The sequence below is a fragment of the Passer domesticus genome, chromosome Z (assembly GCF_036417665.1).
Source record: "Passer domesticus isolate bPasDom1 chromosome Z, bPasDom1.hap1, whole genome shotgun sequence".
Classification (NCBI taxonomy): domain Eukaryota; kingdom Metazoa; phylum Chordata; class Aves; order Passeriformes; family Passeridae; genus Passer; species Passer domesticus.
Genome location: NC_087512.1, coordinates 42,773,976 through 42,800,083, shown reverse-complemented (window position 1 = coordinate 42,800,083; position 26,108 = coordinate 42,773,976). Strand labels below are relative to the sequence as shown.

General features: G+C 36.9%; 1 long non-coding RNA gene across 4 annotated transcripts; it reads right to left on the bottom strand.

The window, feature by feature from the left end:
* Window positions 1–3,456: 3,456 nt before the first annotated feature.
* Window positions 3,457–25,007, bottom strand: LOC135290872 (uncharacterized). 4 transcript variants are annotated; one of them, XR_010353698.1, is made up of 5 exons: window positions 24,507–25,007; window positions 19,200–19,284; window positions 17,950–18,010; window positions 7,136–7,242; window positions 3,457–3,631 (listed from the first exon to the last, which is right to left on the bottom strand). It is a non-coding gene; the product is annotated as an uncharacterized LOC135290872 (long non-coding RNA). The 4 variants fall into 4 exon arrangements; XR_010353697.1 differs by lacking the exons at window positions 3,457–3,631; window positions 7,136–7,242 and adding an exon at window positions 11,323–14,137; XR_010353695.1 differs by lacking the exons at window positions 3,457–3,631; window positions 7,136–7,242 and having other exon boundaries at window positions 11,323–18,010.
* Window positions 25,008–26,108: the final 1,101 nt, after the last annotated feature.

Sequence of the window (26,108 nt, the reverse complement as noted above, 5' to 3'; positions counted from 1 at the left end):
TCCTGATGTCCTTGCAAAACTTCCCACTATTGCATTTTATATTACCACCTGTTGCAAAAAATGCCAAAAAATAATAGTTTATTGCTTCTTGCAATTCAGAAGATGCAGCCACAGTTGTTCAGTTAAATAATTTTTTCCATATGCAAGCAATGATTCATATTCAGCAGACGAAGGCATCAACAAACAATCCTGAGTATATAGACAGAATGATAGGCACTTGAACCAGTGATGAAGTATTGAGCATTGAATGTAAATTTAATGTTACTGTGAAGTAATTGCATTTGTCAGCCCACAAAGCTTTTTATTTTTAATAAAGAGCTCTTAGGATTTTTTTTTTTCTTTCAATATGCTACCAGTTACTGCTCTTAGTTCTGATTCTCACACAGTCTATGGGTAAAGCAGTGGATGTACCAATTGATTGTCCTGTCATTTTTCACAATACAGTCATGAATTACATTACAGATGTTATCGTATTCCATAGAAACACCAGAAATATTACAAAATTTCCTTGCTTTTAATATTTTTCCCATTCGTTACTACTCCTGTTTCCCAATGGAAAATATTTTAATTTTTAACTCATACCCTTATTCAAATTTGTGAATACCTGTCATGCTTATTTCACTGTCAATTTAACTGGCACGTTCCATCCACCTCTGAAGCACATTTTCTAATTAATCCACCAATTTATTTCATGTAGTCAAATGTGTCTAAAGTTTAACTCCACTAAAACTGCAGAGGGGGAGAGCAGAGATTTTGAAAATATATATTGGGTGTTCCTTGTGAAGGATGCAGACTCTTCTGTAATTTAACCAGATGTATATGGAGTTTAAAGAAAACATTACAACATTACAACTCTTCTGTTTCATATATTTATGTTGGTTGAGTACACTATTTCATAATGGGGGTCCCACTGAAATCACAATGAAACTGAAGTTCGAAGGAGGAGTTGTTATTCAATCTGACGTACTTGTTTCACACTCAGATGCCAACAAGTGGCCTACAATGGATCCTACAAGAGTTATCTCTATTCCCGGATTCTCAGATTCTAGCGCAGCTGGCAAGGGGAAGGGGCAGGGCATGGATGCAGCACCACAATCCACCCCTAAACTAAAATCAGCTTCTCAGCCTCCACACCTGGTGGTCTAAAAGCTGTAGATGACAGTGTCTGCCACATGGAAATTACCATTGTATTTGTATTAATTTCCACACAGAAAGCAACAAATAAAGAAGCAGAATTGGTGTTCTTCCATAAGACATGTATGGCAAATATTTTTTTAATATGCAAGAGGAGAAAGATTGTTCTACATTATCTTTCAAAGAGAGATGGGATGACCATTGAGGGGCCATTCACACCAACGTGTATTGGCTTTGTTTCAACTTCTGTTCAGTGTTATTGAAAAGATACTTTGCCTTTGGAATTTGCCTTTCTTCTTCACTAGCTCAGATCCTGCTGCTGACCAGGATGGTCCTAAAAAATTATTCTTGGCCTATTTATTTATTTTTAATTACAATAAAATAATATTTTATTCTTAGGCACATGAATTTTATTCCTGATTTTTCCTGTAGGCTAGAGGTCTCCTTTGCAGTGGGGTCATTGTAACAAAGTAGGAGAAAGTAGGAGAATTATAGTTTGGGAGGGGAGGTAGGCCCAAAGAAAATGGGAATGTCAGAAAATTTTACATTTTACAGAATTTACTGTTTCTCAGAAAATTTCAGATCAGCAAGGACTCCTAAAAGTATTTTCAAAAGAAAAGGCAATATAGAGTGGTCATGCTGAGCTACACTAATGAACATGGCTCTTTGGAACATCACAACAGTAGGTTCCAAAAGCAGAGCAATTGCTTCTCTCTCAGTGATTTCATCAAATCTTTTAAGTCCTTATAAAAGCAACTTTACATTGGATGGCTGACTTACATGCTTGTGTAGGAGAACACACTGTAGCCACAGGGTCTGAGCTCTCATTGCACTAGATTTTGGCTGAGGTAGAATTAATTTTATTCACAGTGGCTGGTATGTGTGTGTGTGTTTTGGATTTGTGCTGAACACAGGGCTAATAATGTAGAGATGTTTTTGTTATTGATGAGCACGGTCAAAGCCCTTCTTGCCTCTCGTACTGCATGCTGGTGAGGAGGGTAGGGGTGCACAAGCACAAGAAGCACAAGAATCTGGGAGAAAATAGTTGATTCCCAGCAGACCCTACCAGACCATATGGCATCACTCTCAATATATAAAGCTGGGGTGATGATGCTTGTCTTCCCAAGTCACTATTACCTGACAGGGCCCTTCTCTCCTGGAGATAGGTGAACACCTAAGCCCATGGAAGGAACTGAATTAATTCCTTGAGAGGCTTTGCCTGCATGCACAGCTTCTGCTTTACCAACCAATCTATTAATGTCTATTCCATCCCATGATTTTTTTCATTTATACTTTCACAATTCTCAGCCCGATCCCATTGGTTGCAGGTGTGAGGAAGCATCTACAGTGATACTTATTTACCTGCTGGGGTTAAGCCATAATGCCTGTTTAGTCCAGGCAGTCCTCTTTCCCACTACATGGAGAGAGACCAGATGTCCTCCACAATGAAATGAGACGACCTCTACAGCCATGAGCACCACGGCCTTTTCTTCTGCAAACCTCACACTGAATTAAGGCTTGCCTTTTACAATGAAATTAAAACCCAACTGGAAAAACAAAGTCTAATACAGCAGCAAGGGAAACCAATATAGTTCTATAGAAACATGTCTGTAAGTGTCCAAATAATAATATTTTTATATGTAGCTCTAGGAAGTGCATGTTCATGTGCCAACAAATAGTAAAACATTTTGTTAGAATATAGAGGCAGAATTACAATGGTTTTTCTGGGGATGCTGAATGCAGATGAAAGGTGAATGTGTTTAGTTTGAGTGACAATATTTCAGAAAGATGAAAACAATAAGGAAAAAAACAGTAACACATTCTTGGAATTATCCTAATGATAAAAATCCATTAGGTCACAAGTGAATCACTCAGAGCAAGTAGCAGTCAATATGAACCTTGGAAAAAGATTGGGGTAAAAGAAACAGTCTTAAATTCTGTCCTTCCTTTTTCCTGCCATAACCATATTTGTCCATCATTGCTCTCCTGTTTCTTTTCAAACTCAAATCTGAATCTAAGACTGCTTAATTCTGTAAGTTTGACCTTCATTAATTGTTTCATCATCTTTTTGCTTGCCTAGTGAAAAAATCTGAATAACATTTTGCAAAAACACCAAGTTATGCCACTGTGGTAGAGAACAATTTAAATTTATTACTTACTAGAAAAAAGTTCAAAATAATGTATTAATAAGGTAATAAAAGCAGTCAGCAGGCAACCACTCTGTTAAATCCTTCCCATGAAAGAAGAATAATCCTATCAGTTATGTAACCACACATAAAGTGTGCCCAGATTGTAGATCTTGAAAATACCATGAAAGCCAGATGGATGCAAATTCAGAATTTTATTATGGTGGAATGAGGGGGCTGGCAGGCTGGAGGGAGGGTGGGGCTTGAACAGGGGAAGTGCATCTGTCTGTCTCTTTTCCAAGCCTCTCCATGCCCTGGGAAGAGCAGTCAGTCATACCGCCTTTGCCACAGCCAAAGCACTCACTTTTCTGCTAGAAAAGATTTATAGAGCAGAGAGAAAAATCAAAAGAGCACCATTTTTGGTATAAATAAGTGATGCTTGTATAATGTTGGCAAGTATCGTGATGGAAGGGGATTCAAAAATTATGTGAGTCAAAAGTAATATTAAACTTCAGCATTATGGTATGGACTCCATTGTCTGTGTATAGTTCTGCATCTCTCAGGAGTTACCATGCCTAAACATTGCTGGGTCCATTCAGTTACACAGCACCACTTTTAACTATTTATAGAAGCCAAGTTTTTTAATTTTAAACAATCAGTTGCAGTTAAGAAAACATATTATTCTGCACTATGTAAATGTAGGAAATAATGTATTGTTAAATGCAAGCTAGTAGTTAAAACCGTATTCTATCTACTGTCATGATTTTTTTTAACATGTCAGTTGTGTTTCCTCAGAACCTTGAAACTACTGCTCTTCTACTGGGTCCTAATATGAGTTAGGTTAGGAAAACAGACTTTCATATCAACATTATTTTCAGCAAGAGATTTTTAAATTACATTCAATGCCAATTAGAATTTGTAATTCAACAGAAATTTTTAACACTCATTTGTAGAAATAGTATTAGTCATCCTTTTCTCCCACAAATACAGTTTATGGTTTGAAATATCAGTAAAACAAGTATTTTAGAGCACCAGAATTTCAACCAAAAGTTGGAATAGAAATAGGTTTAGCTTGTATTTTAACTTTCAAATACATGTAAGAATGTGCAAATTCACATTTTTCTAATGCTAAAGACCAAACTTTTTCTTGGTTTAGTTTGTAATAAATTTGTCCTGAAATTTTCCAGTTTGTTTTCAATAACACTGTATTTGGTGTGGTCACAATGCAAGAGGCAGATAAACCTGTAAGTTGCAATAGGAGGCTCCTTGGAAATGCTTTTCTTTTCTGTTTTCAAACTCACACTTTGTTTGAACTACAGCAAAATGACTAACACCCATGTATCCAAACTCCTCAAGCATACAACTGAAGCAACTTTTTTTTTGTTCTTGAAGTTGCAGGAAATGTATATATAAGCATATATAAAGTGAAAACTGCATTTCCCTATGTCCCTTTAATACTGTTTCATGAAATAGGCGTCAATTTTTCAAAGTCTATCATGTCTTCCAAACTTTCAGCACAGGGTGAAAATCTGTTTCCTTTGGATACACCAGAGCTTACTCCATGGTTCTTATGCTCAAGATTTGTTTAGTTTCTAAGATATGGTGTTATTTATGTACTCTTTGCAGAAGATTTTCTTAAAAATAAAATTTTAAAAAATGTGAAGGGCCATGTTAGATGGAAGCTTTCTTAAGCATTCATTTAAAGTTAGCTTTGCTGAGAAAAAAAATTGAGTTCCCATCTCAGTCCCAAAAGGAACAACAACAGAAACCTATTGACTTCTGCTTTCATTGTCATGACTGGTTTTGCATATGGGAAGTAAGACTAAAATGACAAAATGTCTTTATTGCACCATGATGTGAGAAAGTCAGAAAGCAACTGAATGGTAAAAATTCCCTGCAGCAGATGGTAGTGTCTGCTGACTTGGCTTTTCATCCATTGTCTGTGGGAAAAGAGGCAATATTCCCATTAGAATTGTAATGCAAATTGTAAATTGTAAATGTCCAGTGTTTGAGAGTATTTAAGTAGAGAGAAGTTAAGTAGTCTTTGGCTTAGATTTGCTCACTGGCTGGATATGAGCACTTACTGACCAATAGCTCACTTCATCTTTGATGAAGATTGCCTATTTAAAAAAAAATAAATTTATGGGTACAACTCCTCTTCTCTTATCCTATGACTTTGTACAGGATTATAAATAGAAAACCCCCAAATTAGTGGGAACAGGTCAGCTTTCCTTAGTTTTGGAATACCATGTTTCCAACTAGCAAAAGTAGAACTTCTGAGATGCACTGGGAAAGCTTTCAATATTTTTTGACACATGCATTGAGCTGGCTTTCAAACACAGACAAATGAAGGAACATAAATGGGTATTCCTTCTGGGAATAACACTGGCCAACGACCTTCAGTAAAAATTATATATCAAACATCTTTCCTTTAGATTTTTCTTTTTGAATACTAAGAATATCAGAAATAAGCATTTTCTGTTGGTATAGTTGAATGAGATGTGAATAGCATAAATACCTTTCTAAGACTTTCTACAACAAAAGCCTAACAAGAAAATTTGTATCATTTAACATCCAGGGAAAATATCACACAAAGACTAGGTCTTGGTTTACAAACTAGTGAGTGGTCAGATGTAATTCAGCCTTTCTGTCTCAGTGTCATGCTTTCTCTCCAATGGAAGCAACAGCTGGAGTGCTGTGTCCAGTTCTGATCTCCAAAGTACCAGAGAGATATGGAGCTCCTAGTGAGGGTCCAATGAAGAGCAAAGAAGATGATTAAGGGACTGGAGCATCACTGTGAGGGCAGGCTGAGGGAGCTGGGCCTATTCAGTCTTGAGAAGTGAAAACTGAAAGGGAATTCCTTTCCTTAATTCCAAAATTGTCAGCTGAAATGCCAGGGGCAATAGAGTTTATACTTTGTTAAAAATGAAAACAGAAAAAAAGAGAAAGGCAACTCTGAGACTGTATTTTTAATGCTGTTTTTTCTTTTAAATTATGTTTACTTTGCTTAGATTTTTGCCCTTTTGTTTCTACGTCAATTAAAGACAAGATCCTGGTAAATCCTAGTAACAGCTCATAATTATTTTCCGTCTCTCTTCACCCACCTCTATGGCTAAACTTTGGAGAGATAATACATACAAGGTTCCTTTCTTCAGGAATTACAGTTTCCATGTTACTGGACGTTTTCTGGCATTTGGACATACTGTGATAAAGTAGAAAAATCCCCACCTGGCAAGAGAGGTTGCCAGGTTGGCAGCAGTGTGGCAGGAAAATCCTGCTTCACTGCATTTTTTATCTTTCAGTTCATCATTGCACAGAGAAGAAGTGTATCTGCCAGAGGATTACTCTCTGGATGTTTTTGTTGTCTTTTGTATTTCCAGATATGAGGAAAAATAGACTGGATTTAGTCATTTATGAATCATAAATGTGTTTTCCAATAAAAATGATGGCAGATTTATTTTATGAAAAATCTGAAGCTTGGATGAATAAGAATCTTAGTAGTCTATAAATTACTTTAATGCCATATGGACAATATGATTAGTATAGCAAGCAATCTCAGAGGAAGATTAATAATGAGAGATTCATTGAAAAAAACAAAAAAACCCAAAAAAACCCCAACAAACCCCAAACTTGTAAAAAGAGCAAAATAACTGATCTAGAAAGTGGAATGTCTCTCAAAAGTGTTGATAATTGGGTAGCTTAGTTTTTTGTGAAACTGGTCCTTTGTTTCTCAGCATCTTCAAGCATTCTTGGAAGGGACATTATGTCTGGAAGGGACATGGAAGATTTCATGGAATTTGAAGATGATAATTTTAATTTTTTTAAATTCTGCTTTATTTCAGTGACTGAGAAAATAAAAGTTTTGATTTACTCACTTGGTTGCATTGGTTCTTTTTTCTCTCCTGTAAATAAGAATTCTTCTTGGACTTGAAAAGGGCAAGTCTTGTTTCAGCACTACATATGTCTTTATGTTTTAATGAGCCTGTGCATTCAAACACATAATGTAATACTTCGAGATGTACACTACTCCACTTGAGACTATGTTAACCAATGTAGCTTACAGGAATGCAGATTAAAGATTTTCCATTTTATGAAGAGTTTTTAAAATTTTTATAGAGCGCAATAAAAGCTAGAGTACATAAATTTGTTATTCGTTCCTACTAAAACTTATTTTCTGTTACCTATACTTAGTTACAGTGGGTTATTAAATATAATTACCTAGTACTTTTGAAAGTCAGTTTGCTCTAGAAAAACAATATAGCTATTAGAATGACTTTATATATATATATATATATATATATATATATATATATATATATATATACAGATTTAAATGCACTATCTAAAACATCAGAGAAAAATAAGAGCTGTACCATGGTTCCCTCAACATACATGAAACATAGGGAAGCTTCTGTGTATATTACATGAGGTGTTATTGCTACCTAAAGAGACAGAAAATTATTAATCTCCCAGTTTTGTTTTGTTTTTCTGTGCTTCGTTTTCAGTAGACATATGATTGTTTCCAGCACTCACAGTGCTCTTCTGCCTATCTGAAGGATAGATTGTATGTAACCACAAAGCTGAGAATATGTACTTCACTCTAAACCAGGGAGATAAACATTCAGGATCTTAGGTTCAAAGGTTCCTGCTTACTTATTCACTGCTACTTGAGTGTCTGAGAGAAAGGCAATTGCTTTTTCCAGGTTTGGTAATACCAGAGCTTGCTGAAATAACTACTGCTCAAAACGTTACCTTCAAGTACAAATCAAGCATGTTATTTAATTCAGACTTCCTTGTCAATTATTCAGACTGCAAAATAATGTAACCTCCAGATTCAACTCTTCTAAAAGCAGAACTTTTTGACAATTTAGGGTGAAAATAGCCATAGAATATTTCAAAATTACCTGAGGAGTTATCTTACAAATATTTTTTTAAAGTCATTAACTGATAATCAAGAAATATACTGATAATGTAGGTAACAATATTTCATCTAGATAAATATCACTTTGCTGTTTTGGTTTGATGCCACACAGTATTACTATCAGAATTTTTTTCAAGGTAAAACACAAAAAACCCCCAAAAAACCCAAAAAACCTGCAAAACAAAACCAACCCCCTAGCCTCTCAAAAAGCAAAAACAAAAGATGCAAACAAAAACAAAAACAAAAACAAAAACAACAAAAAGCACAAAACAAAAACAAAACCAAAAACCAAACCAACAAATACCCACAAAAACCCAAAATCAACAATAAAAACCCCAACAGAACAAAAAACCCAAAAAAAACAGACCAACCAACCAAACCAAAGACCTTTCACAGAAGCAGAGGAAAAAATAAAAAAGCCAAACTCTATGCCACTTAGCAGAAAATAGAGATTTTTGCACTGGTTAGTTAGGTGCAAAATATAGATGAGGTAATTGTATCTGACTAGATGAACTGTTCCTAAATTTAGATTCACATTTCTGGACAGCATGAGATATAGTTGACATGTCCCACCACACAGAGAAGCCTATCACTTATATATGAGGTGAACAAACCCAGTCAGCAATATATTCTCCTGGTATTATTGCCAGTGACAGATTATGCACTGCTAACAATTGTCATGCTCTTGGAAGAACGCTCTTTTGCAATCCTTAAAAATATTAATTTTAAAAGAGGATCACAGAGAAATTCAAGTCTCGTGTTAGGAATAGAGTATCACACCAGTCCAGCCTTGTCAAGAAGCAAGCAAGAATTTGTGTTGTTTAGCACTCTGTTTTCACTGGTCAGTGATGCTACTTTTTGTTAGCTCATTGACAGGTTTCCTTCACAATCTGAGATAAGCCAGTTTTCCTGTTGTGGGGTTCCTGCATGAACTCCTTCCCTGGGGATGTAATGCATAGGAAGCCAAGGCATTGCACTGTGGGTGCCAGGTGTCACTTAAAAGTTTCTCCTCATAAGGGAAAAATGTGCTTCCAATTTGAAGAAAACAAGGAAGCTCACGAGCCAGTTGCTGTCCAGATAACTTTGATGGGATACAGTTGATCTTGCCAACCCATCCAAAGGAAGGTGAAGAGCTGAGGGACACTTGCAGCAACTACCAGTACAGCAAGTTCCTTGCTGGCAAGGGAAGTAACTACACCTCAGGTTCAAGAAACTTTACAGAGACTTCTTCTAGAAAACCATCCCACATCCTGAGTTGTGCCTGGGGACCTCTTCAGGGAAGAAGAGAAATGGAGAGGCGGCTGCACCAGAAATGAAACTTTAGGTATTTGCAAGATGTGAAAACTTTATAACTAATTATTTTCTAAGAGCCCATTTAGTGACAGATGAATAAATACAGTTATAGAAAGTTGACAATATCTGACATGTAGAAGGTTGTGGCCAGCAAAGCATAATGCTAGCTGTCAGGAAAAGATGCAATAAATCTGAAATCTGCTGTATCACACAGAAAGGTAGTATTAAAACTCAAGGACATCCAGTCACCTATTCCAAAATCTTTTATTATCACCCAACTAAATATGTTTTTATAGATTTACTTTAATCCAACTATTTTTAATTGGTTGAGATAATTTGAGATAATACAATTATTGCTGACATCAAAACAAAATAGTGTTGTCTGCTGCTCTTAAAAGGCAGCCTGGTCTTGCTCTGACAGTGGGAGGATCCACATGGAAGATACCTGCTACATCTGGAGACAATTGGTCCAGTTTGCCGAATATTCAGCAACATTTTACACCCTCCTGCAGGCTGATGTTTACCAATGTCAATCCCAATCATCACTTCTCCCTCCCACCCCAGCAGAAGGTGCGTGTACGGATGTACACACAAAGACCTGACTATCGTTTACCGTGGTCATACCACGTCCTGGAGCACCCCAACCTACACACTTTTACACACTCCTAAGGAGGGCAGTTTCACCACTTCCCTGGGAAGCTTGTTCCAAAAGCTGGACCACAATTTCAGTTGGAAATCCTTTTCTAATATGTAATATAAACCTCTTGTGATGCATCTTGAGGCCATTTCCTCTTATCTTGTCATTCACTGCCTGGGAGAAGAGACTGACTTCCACCTGGCAACACTCTCCTTTCAGGTGGTTGGAGAGAGTAATAAAGTTCCTTACCAGCCTTCTTTTCTCCAGAATAAACATCCCCAGTTCCTGCAGCTGCTCTCTAGACCCTTACTCAGCTTCACTGTTCTTCAAATTGTACTATGAGTATAGTTCTTGATACAGTCAATGGACTTGCACACTCAAGTTGTTAGAAGGATAAAGTGTGGCTATTGCAGAATAACTTTACTCTGGAAATTTTGTGTACAAATCTCACTTTTCTCTGGAAATTTTGTGTACAAATCTCAACACTAATATTAAAATCAAATATTGAAAACAAATATTGGAAGTACTTGTTGTTGGTATGTATAAATTCTCTGATGAGAGGTGACCAGAGGGAATGATGAGAGGGGACCAGATTAGTACCTTTAGTTCTTATTGGGATTTGTCCTAGATTTTTATCACTTTACCTGAACAGTTAGAAAATGTCTGCTGCTGAGAAATTCCATTTGTTTTCTTAAAATATATTATACTCTTTGTTGCTTTTATGTTAAAGTATTTATAATTTTTTTTTTAACTGACGACTTTAAAGTCAAAAGCAAATTAACAAGGTCAAGAAATGCAGAGGAAAATATTCTTTTATATAGTACTTGCAAGTGTTCATTTCACAGTAAATAAATTTCTGTGTAATTCAGATTATTAGAATGAATAAGGATATCCTAGGGTTTAATTAATGTAGCAAAATCAGACATATTTTTATATAAAATCTGAAAATGAGGCATTTATTAAAAGTTCACTTAGATGTACAGTAGTGCTATTATGCTTAAAGGTTTAGACTAAAAGTTTTCAATCGTTAAACATGAACAATAGTTAAGTAAAATAAAAGTTTTATTTCCATTTTCACAGTGATGTTAACTAATTTGTGTGGTGTTCTTAAGAGCATCATTTTAAATGAGACATAAGAATGTAATAGCAAAAATTAATTTCCATACCCAGAAAGCTTGTTGGATAATCCAACATAGGTATAATCCCAGATTATTGATGATTACAGACTGCAGAATTTAAAGTTAAATGAAGAAAAAAACTGCATAGCATTTTTAAAATTAATACTCCTATACTGCATGCACCAAGAAGTACATTTAAAAGTTGCCATGGCAAATAAATTTTAAAGATTTTAATTTGACAATCTTTGTCTTCACCACTGCTTCAAGGCCAGAAAATAATTTTCTGTTACATTTGAAAGAGGTGACACTGCCTTACATTACAGATTGGTTTAAAAAAAATACTGTAAAACCCACTGTGACAAATCACATGATAATCAGCTTAGTTTAGATTTTTCCCATATTTCAGAATAATATATTTCTATATACTTAATACAGATTATAAGGTTTCTTTTTTGAAAACAATTCAGCTACATTCTTAAGGAAAATCACTTCTTTTAATATTTTTCAGATTAATTTTTTCGTCTTAAATGTCTTTGAGATTAAAATATGTTAGCATATATGACAATTTGTTCATATTGTTGACTATCCAGGGACAGCCATATGAAACGGCTGGAAAGGTAGGTAAGGATTTTGATATAGAATCAAGAAGCATGTAATGAATATTGCCAGCAGACTTTTAGTGTTGAACCACCACATGGCCATAAATTTTCTGCTGAAGAAAAATTCAGTCTAGCAAGATAAAAACGATCTTAGAAATATAGTTCATTTCAGATTAAAACTGTTGTAGCATAGCATATGTTTTCCCCCTACCTTTCTGTTTATTCTTTCATGTTCTATATCATCTTATTATTTAGATGTCTAGAACACAAGTCAGAGAATTTAGCTGTAGGGGAAAAATTAGTTTTTTATTCAATTTGGAGGGAAGAAAATAAAGTCTAAAAAAGCACTTGACATACTCATACAGACAATTTATTAAGCATTTATTAGCAAAACCAGGAAGTGCATATGTACCAAAGATACATACCATGCTGTTACAGTATCTCTCATAGCACTTTCTGCTGAATGTAATCAGAGTAGAGAAGCCCCATTACACTTCCTCGCAAATAGTCCTCTGGGCAGAGGAACAGCTGACAGAAAAAAACTGTAAGGCATGACTTTTATTGGCATGATGTAGCTACTGTGTTAGTGGCTTGCACATTGTACTTGATTTCACAAGGGTAAAGAAAAAATAAAAGAAAATTACAGCCACTGTCCAGGTCTGGGTGGACAGTGGAACCGCAAATGTTTTATCTCCCAAAAAAGATTACTCCCAGAGATAGATGCTTTGGGCTTTGTTTCTGAGGTACATCTACACTTAGCCTTCACCCTTAAAAAATGTTAATCCAGTGCAAGCTGCCTGTGCTAATCATGTAAAACCTAGACTTTTGTGACTGTTGACACTCAAGCAAAAGTAGAAGGTGAGAAAAAGTAGTCAAGGCTAAGAGACAAGTGCAAATTACTGCAACTGGAATTCAAGGTACAATTTACAAGTAAATGAAGAATTCTATTTTCAGAGCTTTTTTCTTTTAAGTCTGTAATTTCTGTATAGCATAGTTGTACAAGTATCTGCTCAGAAATTAGTGTCCCAAGTGAACAATTATATGCTGGGCAGGTAATGGGTTCATTTGTGTATAGAGATTGACAAAGGATGAAATTACATAATTTATGGTCCCATCTGTTTGTGAAAACCTCCTCCTTGGCTGGTAGGAGCAGTTGGAATGCTGAAGACAGTTGTAGCACACAAGTGGTAGTAGCACATGAGCTATGGAAGTCTGTAAGATGGATATAGCAGATGAAGATAGGGAAATGCTGATATGATCAAAATTTTGGTTCATCCAGACAGCCACTGGCTGTAGCACCAGGAGTGATTGAGGGTGCTGCAGTGCATAATCACAGAAAGCATTGGTTGGAAGGCACTTCTGGCAGTTCTTATTGTGTTAATCAAAATCTTTTTTCAGTCAAATCTTCATATCTCCTAGGTTAGAAGTGCTGCAGAGGAAATTTTTTCTTTTTTTTTTCCCCTTCCTGTAATTTCAGCCTGCTGCCTTTCATCCTTGCTGCATACTTATGCCTCCTGGAATGCCTGGCTCTCACTATACATGTTCTGCAAGCCCAGTACTCTCAGTCTTTCCTACTAAATGTGTTCCAGGTCCCTGCTTACCTTGGTGGGCATCTTAAAATTTGTCAATATCTTGTTTGAACAGGGACGCACAAAACTCAGAATAATGATCCAGTTGAAGTTTATGAATACTGAATAGATGCAAACAGCCACTTCCTTAAACCTGCTTCCCACACTTAGCCAGTGCAACCTAGTTGGCACTTGGCCTTCATTACTGCAAAGACAGACTGCTAACCCATCTTCCAATTTACAAATACCTGTTGTCCACTAGGACCCTCAAAACTTTTTCTTCAAACTCCCTTTTCACCTGTCATCTGGTTGTATTGAATTTGTTCATCAGATGGACATGACTCAAGTGTTATTGTATTTTGCAATTCCTGTCTTCTCTTCAGGTAATAGTCTCGAGTTCCCTTTGACCTTAGTTGGTCCCTTTAACAACACTGCTCTCTAGTTTATCAACTGCTCCGCACAGATGAGTCTCATTTGCAAACTTGCCAAGGAAATACATCCCACCATGTGAGTTGCTATGGACATTAAGCAGTGTTGGCTTTAGTATCAGCCTGTCAAATGCCCAACAGCATTTGTAACCAACCTTCCAGCTGTCAGCACTAGCCTTTGAGCATAATGAACCTGCCACTTTAACTCCCCAGCAGTCCATTCATTCAATCTGTACCTCTTCCTGGTTGTGAGCATGAGAGAGACCCTTCTGAAAAGATACAGTGAAGGTAAAAAATAGCTGCTGCTCTCCACCTGTCAGCAAACACACCAAGCAATAGCAGTAAGGTTGGTCATACATATGATGCCCCTTATAAATCTAGGCTGACTATTCCAGCCTTGTTATTTTTGAATATGTATGCTTTATGGGTAGAGTTTCTGTCACGCAGTGGTGCATGTAATTAAAATCCAGGTATCCTGATATTTCCTTCTAACACAGCAGCTAAACTGTGTGCTTTGAGTGTGCCCCAATAGCTAGGTGCATCAAGGTGCCAGGAAATAAAATGTTCTCAAAGATGCCTGCAGGGCAATGAGAGTTCCCCCTCTGAGCCAAGTCAGACCACACTGGTTAATACATCCAGCTATGTATGACCAAGAAGTACTTCTTTCAGTTTAGGCAGAGGAAGCACTCTTCCAAATTACTTGGCTTGGCTCATGCCAACTGGATTTAGGCCATAAATCATGGAAGTGCTTCTTTGGGTTTTGGATTTAAAACCTCTCTTTTAAATGCTGTCTCACACTTCATTAAAATGTATAAATAGTTACTCTGATTCTCTATAATTTGCAACATTTCAATTGCCTCAAAGTGTGTTTTATTTTTACATGACCATGTGGAGATTTCATAAGGAGAGTGATCTCACATCCTGTACATGTTGCATTTTTTAACATACTGACTGCTGTACTTTCAGCACAGAATTTGGAGCAATACATGGTATAAATGAGAACAAAATTTACAAAGCTTATAATAATTTTTTTACTTGCTTGGAGCCCAGCCCAATGACTAAATTTAAAAAAAGTGCTAGAACCTTCAAGATTAGGTTCCATGCAGGTTTTTTTTCTTTTTTTCAAATAATGCTGGTGTTCCCATACTTGCTCTGAAAGGGGTATCTTGCTCTAATACTCCATAATTTTAAACCTGGACTATCACTGCCCTCAGTTAAATTACAAAATTGTTTGCATGGGTTACTTTTGCCCAATTAGTCAGAGTTGCTGGCATATACATTTCACATTTTGTTAGAATAATTGGGTTAGAATGTTTGACAGGGTCAATATTAAACATTATTTAAAAGAACATTATTTTTCCTTAACTTCAATTTATAATAACTTACTAGAAAAAAAGAAAAAAGTTACTTAATTTCATCTAGCAGTGGAATTATGCATCCATTAAAGTAGTCTTCCAAGACAGACTTAGATTAAATGTGGTGTTTCTAGTTTGCAAGGAACTTATTTCATTATTTTGCAATTTGATCCAATTTCTCAGAAAATTTTCTTTGTGTGTGTGTGTTTCACAGAATCCAATCTATAAATGCACCCTAGTAAGGATAAGGAAACTTTGTCCCAGGAACTTTAAGTCTTCTGGTTCTTCAAGGAGGATATAGGTCACTCAGGACTTCCACTGTACAGTGCACTCAGAGAGTCCGCTGTAGCCCCAGGAAGCAAAATCTTGAAAGCCAAGGAGGAATTTGATGAGCCCAGGGATTCTTAAACTACTTTTTGGAAATTATAGTTGTCATGAAATACTAACTGAAAAAAACCCCAACCAATAACCAAAATAAATATTATCTTATATTAAATAGAGGAATCTAAATATTTAGACTTCATCTTAGGATCCTTATCAATAACAATGAAAATGATACATTAATGTTCACTTTGACACAGAGTTGTCTACATTCACAAAAACATTTTGTACTGGACACATGACTCCAGAAAGACAACACTGATTTTACTGGGGCAGCAAAGTTAGGGGGAACACAGCTACTAAATGAACAACATGACTCATCACTTTGACATATGCACCACACATCCCACAAATGAGTTGTCCAAGCTAGACAACTCAAGAGCAGGAATGGGGTAAAGAAGAGAAAGAAATGTGGGCTGCCAAATACCATAATCAGAGATTTTTCTGCCAAATTACTATTGAAGTCTCCTGCCACAAAGCAAAGGCACACTAATTTTAAATACTTAATTTTTTTAATGAAATGGTGTACTGAAATGCAGACAGATATTTTCATTCCATGCCAGAATACCACATACCAGTTAACACACCAAAGTGTGAGAAAAGCACTGTAAATCTCCATTTAAGTAAACCAAAGAAATAATAAAGAGTTGAATGTAAGGTTGAAATATATCAGAACTATATAGAATAATAAAGTAGTTTGAGTTAGGAGGGACCTTTAAAGGTCATCTGCTTTAAACCACCCTGCCAATAGATCAGGTTGCTCAAAGCCCCATCTGACCTGGCCCCTGAACACTTCCAGGGCCTTTCCTCTTTGGTTTTCTTGTAGGCCCCCTTCAGGTACTGGAAGGCTGCTATAAGGTCTTCCTGAACCCTTTTTTTCTCTGTCTGAACAACTCCAGGTCTTGCATCTTTTCTTCACAGGAGAGGTGCTCTAGCTCTCAGATCATCTTCATGGCCCTCCCCTGGACTCAGTTGAAGGTCCATGTCCTTTTCATTCTGAGGAACCCAGAGCTATACACAGTACTCCAGGTACAAGGGCAGAGCAGAGGGGCAGAGTCCCCTCCCTCCCCTGCTGCCCACGCTGCTTTGGATGCAGCCCAGGACACATTTGGCTTTCTGGGCTGGGAGTGCCCATGCCTGGGTCATGTCCTTCTCTTCAGGGCAGCTTTGCCCAGCCTGTATTATGTTTGCAATTGTCCTGATCATGGTGCAGTACCTTGCACTTGGCTTTCTTAAGCTTCATGAAAGAACTTTCTCAGAGACCTGACTCACAAGTCTATCGGTGTCCCTCTGGATTGTATCCCTTCCCTACTGCATGACTACTTTACCACACATCTAGTACAATCCCCTTGCAGTGAGCAGGGACAGAACTATATGATAGATTAAATAATATAATTTCTAAATAAAGCTCCTCTTATTATTTAACTACCTTTAAAATTTATTTTTTTTACTTTGTTTTTTCTTTTCTAGAAGCCAAAAGGTTTCAGGACAAGAAAGAAGAAAAAAGACAAAGGAGCACAGTATCAATACGAGGACTTTGACCTGCTTTTTTTAACAAGTAACAGGAGAAGATTGTAATTTTTTTATTTATCTATCCAGAGCGGGGAGGCAAATCAGACAAGTTTATGGTCATGCCAACGGAACAACCTGCTTTCAGGTCTGACTTCAAACTGAAGAAATACATTTTATGCGCAAAATCTTTTAAGTTTTAAAATAATTCTGCCATTCAAAAGCAAATGAAAGGCTGAACTTCTCAGGGAAAACCCTTCATTAGCTTTAAGCAGGTCTATCTGTATAATAGTAAGGTGTTATTAAATATCCTAATTTAAGATTGTGATGTGAACATCAATTTGTGGAAATGAACCCTGTTAATCAACAGAACATTTATGCATTGTATGAGACAAGAAACAGAAAAATTATTCTCAGTCTATTGTGGAAGTTATCTAGGTGTTCTTATACAGGAATATTTCTTGAACTCAAGTCACCCTAAGGTTTATGAACTCCAAGCTTGTGGTAGCAGAAATAGACAGGACACTTTGACATATAATGTCATTATATTTTGTCTCTGTAGCATGGCCTCAGCTCTTGAGCATTTCCTTATTTTAATGTGACTGAGAACTTGCCCTGTTCTTTTCTGCCCATTGTTGCTCATTCTGTCGTACACTTCTGAAATGCCATGGAGATATTCCTCCTGAGGCAGGGAGCATAAAAGCTCTAATTTTGACAATAATGTGATGTAACCTGACAATGTGTCATTAAATGTCATCCACTGTAAACCTGAAAAAAGGCAAATAGCTCTAGCTAAGATTGTATAGTAGCACAGCACAGCACTATTTCACTATAGAGAAAACAACACTATCCTGACCTACAACAAAATGTCACTTCTTACCCTTGCAATGCCTTCTCAGTTAGGAAAACTGAATTTCTGCTGCCATAAAAACCAAAAATTCCTGTAAGTGACAAAGAACAAATAAATTACTGTTGGAAAAAGAAGCACATTCTATTAACAAAATACTTCAGCTATAATAAAAACTAGCAGAAACAAATACTCAATGTTATTGTCTCCCATGTGATATGCTTTACTTCAGGTTAAATTTTTTTTGCTGCTGATTTTATATCCTTTTCCAAGCTAAGTGCAACTGTCATGTTTGATAATAATGAGAACACTTATTTTTAATTTTTTTTTATTTTTTCCTTTGCATACATTAGAAATCTGTCACAGGGCTTCATTTCATTTGGAATGAATAGCATCCTGTTCTTATGCACTAGGCTACATTTCTCACCAAAACCCCTTCACTCCATTGTGGAAGGAGGAAAATGTCCAGTGAAGCAGCATAAAATTCCCTCATTTTTTAGTAACTACTACTTTATTCTTTGTTTTTATGTGGTATTAAGTTCGTGAAAAATATGTGTTTTATGTAATCATTTCGTTGATACACTTTAAGCAGGTCAACTGGAGATAGTCGGGGAAATCTTGTCATAATAAACAAGATTTCCTCTTCCTATGAAAGACAAAATAACTGTTTACTAATTCTTAGTCAGACTGAGTAATTGCCTGAAATATGATTTTTTTTTTTAATATTCTGGATTTCTACCAAAGCTGATGCCAGTTTGAGGAGATCAGTTCCATTTTTTACAGTTTCACTTCATTATTAGGTCAGAATTAGGCTGCTGTGTCCATTCACTAAAAGAGTAATTTAGATGAAGTTTTAGAAGTTTTATAAAGACACATATTATAAAATGGGAACATAAGGCTGAATCTAAATGTTTTGGCATAATTGTCATTTGCAAAATGGCTTTTTTTTTAATCTGTTCCATTACATTATGCAACTGAAGGCTTTTGAAGCTTGGCTTCTACCTAATGAACTTTTATAAAGAAGCAAGGACAACTGCGTAATTCTGAAATTAATCAATAGCACAGAAATTAAAAGTTGAATAGGTAAACTAAAAATATCAATAAATAGAAAGGAATTATTATATAATTTTGGATGGAAATTTAAAAAATGTGCAAAACCAATTAAAGTACCTAAAATTTTAAAAATTGATACTTTCTTTCCCTCTGATCTCAAACGCTGCGAAACCTTCTTTCAGAGTCATATATCACAAGCATCTATCTTTTACGAATACAAGTAAACTCACAATATGTTGCTACATATAGATGTTGTTCATCTGTACACTCTTCTATAAAGGAACTATTAAATATTTCATGTTAGGAGATAAATGCCTAAGAAAAAGAATTAAAAATTAATAAAGTATTTGCTGGTGATCAGATTAAAATCATTTAGAGCAAAATTAGAAAAAGTAATCACCTAGCATAATTAATTTCCATCTTTTGTTCTTAAGAAGTTTCACAAGCTAATGAAACATTCTAGCTGAAGCTTCTAAATATTTTCATTCCCTGTATTGTAAGACTAAAAGACTTCATAAATCTTAATCATTAGTTGTTTGCTCTAGAAAGAACAGGGTGTAGGGATATGGCATCTGCACAGAAGTGCTAGTTTTGAGGAACTAGGACTTGAAGTTCTCTCGCACAAATATTCATTTCAGTTTGAGCAGCACTGATGCTTCATGACTATAAGAAATTAATTATAAGCTTCGTAGTCATAATTTTCCTAAAAAAGGGAATTTCTTCTTTAATTATGAGATAGACATATTCACCAACTGTTAGTAGCAATACATATTGGTATAAAACTACTTTATGAATGTAATGAAATACTATGATCAAAGAAGTATTTGCTTATGAGGTACTAAATACAGTTGATTAAGAGCTGAATGCATTTTAATTATATAATATATTTACATTTTACTTCAATTTCTTTATTACCCTGAGAAAATTAAGACTATTACAGCTCTTCCTGGAATATCTATTTTATTTCGATTTGGAGTAGGGCTAAGCTGTGATTGTTTTGCATCGATGAGGAAAAAGAAATAGAAAAAAATTCGTTTACAGCATGTTTACATTTCAAGAGTGAATAATTTGATAACAAGCAATTCTGAGACAGTTATGAATCACCACCCCCTAATACACTTCAGTATATTTTCTTCAACTCTATCTACTTGTCATGGTAGAGGAAGCCTAAAAATGACACTTGTATATAACAGAAAAATTTTATTTGTGGATTTTAAGTTGTATTTTTTTAATTTAAGTTCCTCAATTAATTACTGCTCCTCAAGAATTTTTATTTGGTGATATTGTGCATACTCTTGTCACCTAATACTTCTAAAAAGTCATAACTTCTGTATTTGAGCCGACTCAGTTACTTAGACTCTCTGAGTTAAACAATGATAGTTTAAAAACTGTCCCCCTGAACAGTTAAGTTCCAAAAACATGATGAGAGATAAACCAAAACATAAAATGTGAAAAATCCATGTCAGAAAATATAAAGTCATATGAAGTCACATCTCAGCTACAAATTCAAGCAGGACTAGTTCATTGAAATCCTACAGCAAAGTCATTATTGAAAGACTAGCTCCGTTCTACTTAATACCCTTTTCGGTACATAACAAATACATGATTTTTCCATCCGAATGAAACACACCTGTGGCTAAGAAAGTATCTTATAGAAGTCTCATTATGAGAAGGACTTTGGGAATAAAAAAAAATATACAGCATGAATTTTTTCTGTGTAAAAGGAAGTGAAGATTTCTCTCCAGCACACATGAAAAAGATCTGACTGTTCTTTCTCACCCAAGTTTTAAATGGAATTGATGTCACTCAAGTCAGCTAGAGTCACATCTATATAGCCATAATCTACATAGTGGAGTGAAAATTCTAGACTTGATTTTTATAGTACATAAGAGACCTACAGATGATGAGTTAGTTTTCTATTATAGAATGAGAGAAAGAAAGGCAAATATGAGACCAAAAATATGAAAATATTATTGCACTATTACAAAGTTTATCTCTATAAATCTTGGCTCAAGTGTATTAAAGGATAGACTGTCTTGGAAATATCTCCCTACCCTATGAATTAGATTCAAGATTGGTCATATCTAAGATCTGAAATAGTGTGGTTAACTTTTATTTCCTATTAATTTTAATTTTCTTAGCATCCCCAATTTCAGAATTTAGCCAGGCCCAGTAGAGAAATGCCAGAGTATCTCAACAGCCTCTTCTCTAAACATCTCACAGTAAACAACTGGACAGAAAATAAACTCAAACAACCCAACAAAAAAACCCAATAAAATGCTCAACAAAAACCCAATTAAAATGCTTTTGCTTTTGTCTTAGATGATAGCCAGCTTTTACAGATCTCTGTAATTCTGCGATCTCTTAAGAAGATAGAAGATGTTCCTGATCCCAGCTCTGAGGAATGCTGTTTCATAATCAACTAAGTAAATTCAGCACAAACATCCTTGATTCTTTCTTTGGAACTCAAGCCTGAGATTACCTACACAGCTTGTGGTCAAAACTAATTGCAAATTAATGACTGAAGCTTCTTTTCTGCGCATTATTTGAAAGACACATCATATCAGTGCTTTCAAAGACCTTGGGGTGTCTTGTTGGAAAGTAATAAGGACTCCTGAAATCATAGCAAGACAGAGGCTCTGCAAAATAGTCTGTATCTCAATAAAAGCACACAGACAAACTCTAGCTGCCTGGATGTCTCTTACAAGATGGTGGTTTGACAGATTTTGTCAGTGGCGTAAGATTTTGGCATATCTTGAAAGTGCAACCAGCAGCAGCTTGAACATGGCTTATGTTCAGTCAGTGGAATCCTTCCAAAGTCAATGAACCTAGATTTGGTCCCATTGAAAAGAACAAACCTGCAGTAGTCGTTAGGTTGTGGCATTAGATTCTGCTAGTACAAATTAATTTTATGCAAAACTAATGCTAAGTCAGCATGCTTCTGGTGCACAAAAACTCTGAAAATGGGGACTTGACAAACATTAACTTCTACTACACATTAACACGAGATGAAAAAAGGAAAGCTTTGCCAAATGCCATAAAACATCAGTGGCAATAAGATTTTTAAATATCTCTGAAAAAGAGGAAGTGGAGGAAGAATTCTGTTCTTCCTATAATGAACTATGATACAACTACCATTTCACTGAAGAGGAATTACTAAACGAAGTTCTTTTCACAGTTATACTCATTTATGTATACACAGTCTTTTATGTACACTAGTCTTTTCCGATATTCAAAAATGTTAAAAAACCCCAATAATTTCTTCCAAGTATGTCTATTTTACCAATAAACAGTATTTTTAATGCCAGCAACAATGTTGCTAAATTATCATAAATTAGACTTAATTGATAAGATTGTGCCATTATCCTGCTGTATCATTTCTGCATTATGCTGCTATGGCTAGCTTATTGTTGAGCACATTTTGTAAGTGTACTGAGTCTGACTGAGGTGAAGTTCACAGCCCTGGCAGTGCTGTGCTTTGCATTGGCTGCTGGCAGGGTGTTGACAGCACACCCGTGCTCGGGCCACTGCCGAGCAGCGCTGTCCCTCTGACATTGCCCCACATCAAAGGGGCTGGGATGGGACGAGATCCTGGGAGGCACACGGCCAGGCCAGCTCACCCAAATTAGCCAAAGGGATATTCCACGCCATATCACACCACCTCAGGTAGAAAAGGAGGCAGGGAGGAGGGATGGGCGAGCCTTTGTTGTCCTACAATGTTCTCCTTTCAGAACAGCTGCTACAGGTGCTGAAGCCCTGATTCCCAGGGAGGGTCTGAACATCGTTCACTGATGGGAAGTAGAGATTGACTTTTCCTTGTCCTTATGCGAGCCCAAACTTTTGCTTTTCCTGTTTTTTGTTTTAGAAAACTGCCTTATCTCAACCTACTAGTTATTTTCCATCTCTGTCTTCCCTGTAATACTGAGAAAGGGAGTGATGGGGCAAATAGCACCTGGCACTCAGCCAAGGTCAAACCACTACAGTAAGTAATGACAAAATGTGTATAGATTTTAATATTTGCAAAAAATACAGACATTATTTTCAGACACTAGGAAGTGTCAGTAATGCTTCAGGAGAAGATCATCTCACTCCTTGCAAAACTATTTTCCAAAGATCTTTCTCCTTTCTCAGATCTTTCTCCTTTCTATCCTCACAACTTTATTTTTGCATATGGTTAAAGAAGCAGAATTAAATGATCAGACCTACTGCAAAGTATGCCATTTGCTCCTTCCTCTATTTAAAAACAATGAAGCTGTCTTTAAAAAAAAAAGTCTTTTGAAATATGTATGCATAATACAAACTGCTTCTGATCATGCTCCATGGAGAAAGACATCACATATTCTTTTGCTATTTTTTAATCATAAAGGATGTAATTATATTTCTATAATATCAGATAGGCTTTTCTTTCCCAGTTTTTTTCACAAAAAAAAAGATCTTTAATGAGAGCAAATTTTACCATTATGCTGGTTTCAATACCAGCCAGAAAATAAACTCCAAATAGCCACTCCCCTTCACCCACCTTTTTCAGTAAGGGAAGGACAAAAGCAGAGACTGTGGGTTGAGATAACAATTTACTGAAAGCACAAAGCAATGGAATCAGATCCACACAATAACAGCAGTATTAATAGCAAAAAAATACAGAAAGAGAAGATGCTTTATGCACCAAAAAGCATTTACCACTGGGAAAACAAAACCAAGATGGCACACACTCCCTGAAGGTCATGCCTGCATGGCTCCCTGTCCTGGTTCAGGGCAAATTTGGGAGATAACCCCCAAAGGAGCTCCTCTACAAAAGCAGATTCAATTGGCCCCTCCCCCACAACCGGTCTGGGGGAAAATATTTCCTTTGAGAAAAAAGTGGAAAGAAACCTGTTTATTAAACAATAGAACCCCCACAATATTAAACAATAAAACCTCTTGCTGCTCCAAAAGAGATGACAAGCTAAGAACAGTCCCTCCCGGGCTGCAGCTCGGCTCACTCGGTCCCTGATCCGTCCCTGCCGTGCTGCAAACGCCGCGGCCCAGGCCCGGCCCGGCGGCCGCAGGTGGAGCTGCCGCTGCTCTCTGGATGTTCAGGCCAGAGCAGGCTTGAACAGGTGCAAGAAAAAAGGAAAAAACCACAGTCCAGGGAACTTCTTTGCCTCAGCTAGCTAAAACTAACTAAAAGCAAAAAACAGCTCTGTCCTGCTGTCTGTCCATCCACAGACAACACAGTCCAGGAGCAGGAATGTGGAGGAGTGAGTGCAGTCTGAAAACAAACTGTGCACTTCTTCCCTCCCTTCTTCACTCTCTGGAAGAGAGTCTTAAAGGTGTAAAACTTATTATTCAGTATAAACAGAACAAGATGATTGGGGATAAAAGCATCATATAGTCAACCCAGGCCACCCCCACATAAAGGCCTTATGGCCACTCTCCCCGCGTGCCGCCCACATGGCCAACAGGACCTAAGACAAGATGGCGGCAGGGTTCCCACAGCTAGTGTTCCCCACCCCCAGCCTGAAACAATGACAAACACTGGCAAACAAGCTCCCCCAAACCTAAGTCCTCACAGTCAGGATGTCATCCCAGTCACACCACTGTTCTGTTGCGCTCAGTTCTATGCAGGTTCTTGCACCACTGTTTTTGCTGCTGTGCTGCCCTGGGGGCAATCCCGTGGGTAGCTGCCCCTTTTTCCAGACATTCTGATGCGTTCCTTTTGGCTTGGATTTTCTGGGCTCATCTGGGCCCCCTTCCACTTGGTTCAACCATGTCACCTGGGCTGGGGTCCCCACTCCTTTTCCTGTGGCAGGCTCCATGCCAGTGCTGTCAGTTCAGCACTAGAGACAATTTTAATTTTTTCTGCTCTCCTTTCAGAAGCATGTCTTGTAGCTATGCTCTGGAGAAAATGGCCGGGGGGCAGGGCGGGGCACCAGCAGCAGGAGACTTGTTGAAGGGTCTGGTGTCAAGCCACACCTTCATGTTGCGGAGGAGGAGGCAAAATGGTGCACTTTTGGTGGGGCACTCAGTTTTCTCCCTGAAACCAGGCTCCCTAGCGATGATGTGCCAGGAATAGAATAGCAGCCTGGCCACACCCACACTGCACTAAGTGCCCCCTCTGCCCCATCCTGACACAAAGGCAGGCATCAATTCTGATCTACTTGAGATACAACCTGTTTAAAATCCTCAACCATTCATCACTTTGTTCATTCTCACCACTTAAATGGCAGATTTTTTTAAAATTCTGTTTATCTTACTTTTTGATGAATTAATAATTGTAATAAGGCAACCACTAAAAGCAAACCATGATGCTGCAACTACTGAAAGCTTGCTGACTCATTAAAACAGTCATGAAAAAGGATGAAAGAGTAACAAATATCATAAGACAAAACATGTGTCATGACAACAAAATTTCTTAGTGGAAGGTGTACCTCACAACTTCTATTTGTGGTACTGTCATTAAATACTCTGAGAGAGACTAGATGGGTCAGACAAATTGAATCAAACCTATTCTAAATTCTCCCCTGCAAGAGTCATCTACCTCTCACCATGCTTCAGATTTCATACTGGGAACAGAACTCAAGTAATAATAATGAGCTGTTTCAGAAGACCATATCTTATTTAATTAGCTACTCCCACATATCAGCTCTGTCACATCTGGTATGGCCTTAAATCTGCTACCATCAACCATCAGCACTGTAACTTGAGAACAAGTACTGCCAGAAAAAAGAAGAAACTGGGTGCTTTACTGAAAGCCTCTGGTGCAATACTCCTGTTTAATTCCCTACCCCACACACAGACACTTCTGATTAAACATCTAGTGCCTCAGGATTAAGTGATTAGTGAAAATGTGTGCATGAAGGCATATTTGTGGCTTTGACCTTTCTTTAAATTCTGTGTTCTGTATAAGAGAAAACAAAACCATGGACAAAAATTACTCAATTTTAAAAAAAAAACCAGCATGACAGAGTACCTTCCAAATTCCCTTTTCTATGGGAAAGATCCTTACAAAAATTTCAGGGACAAGGTTGAGCGTGTTTTCCTAAAAGAAATGAATTATGCACCAGAAAGCTTAGTGTAGATACACAGAAGGGCATGTGTCCCTTTAAAGGGAAAAGGAATAGCAACCTTTTCTCTTTTTGCTGTGAAATCCTGTTTAATTT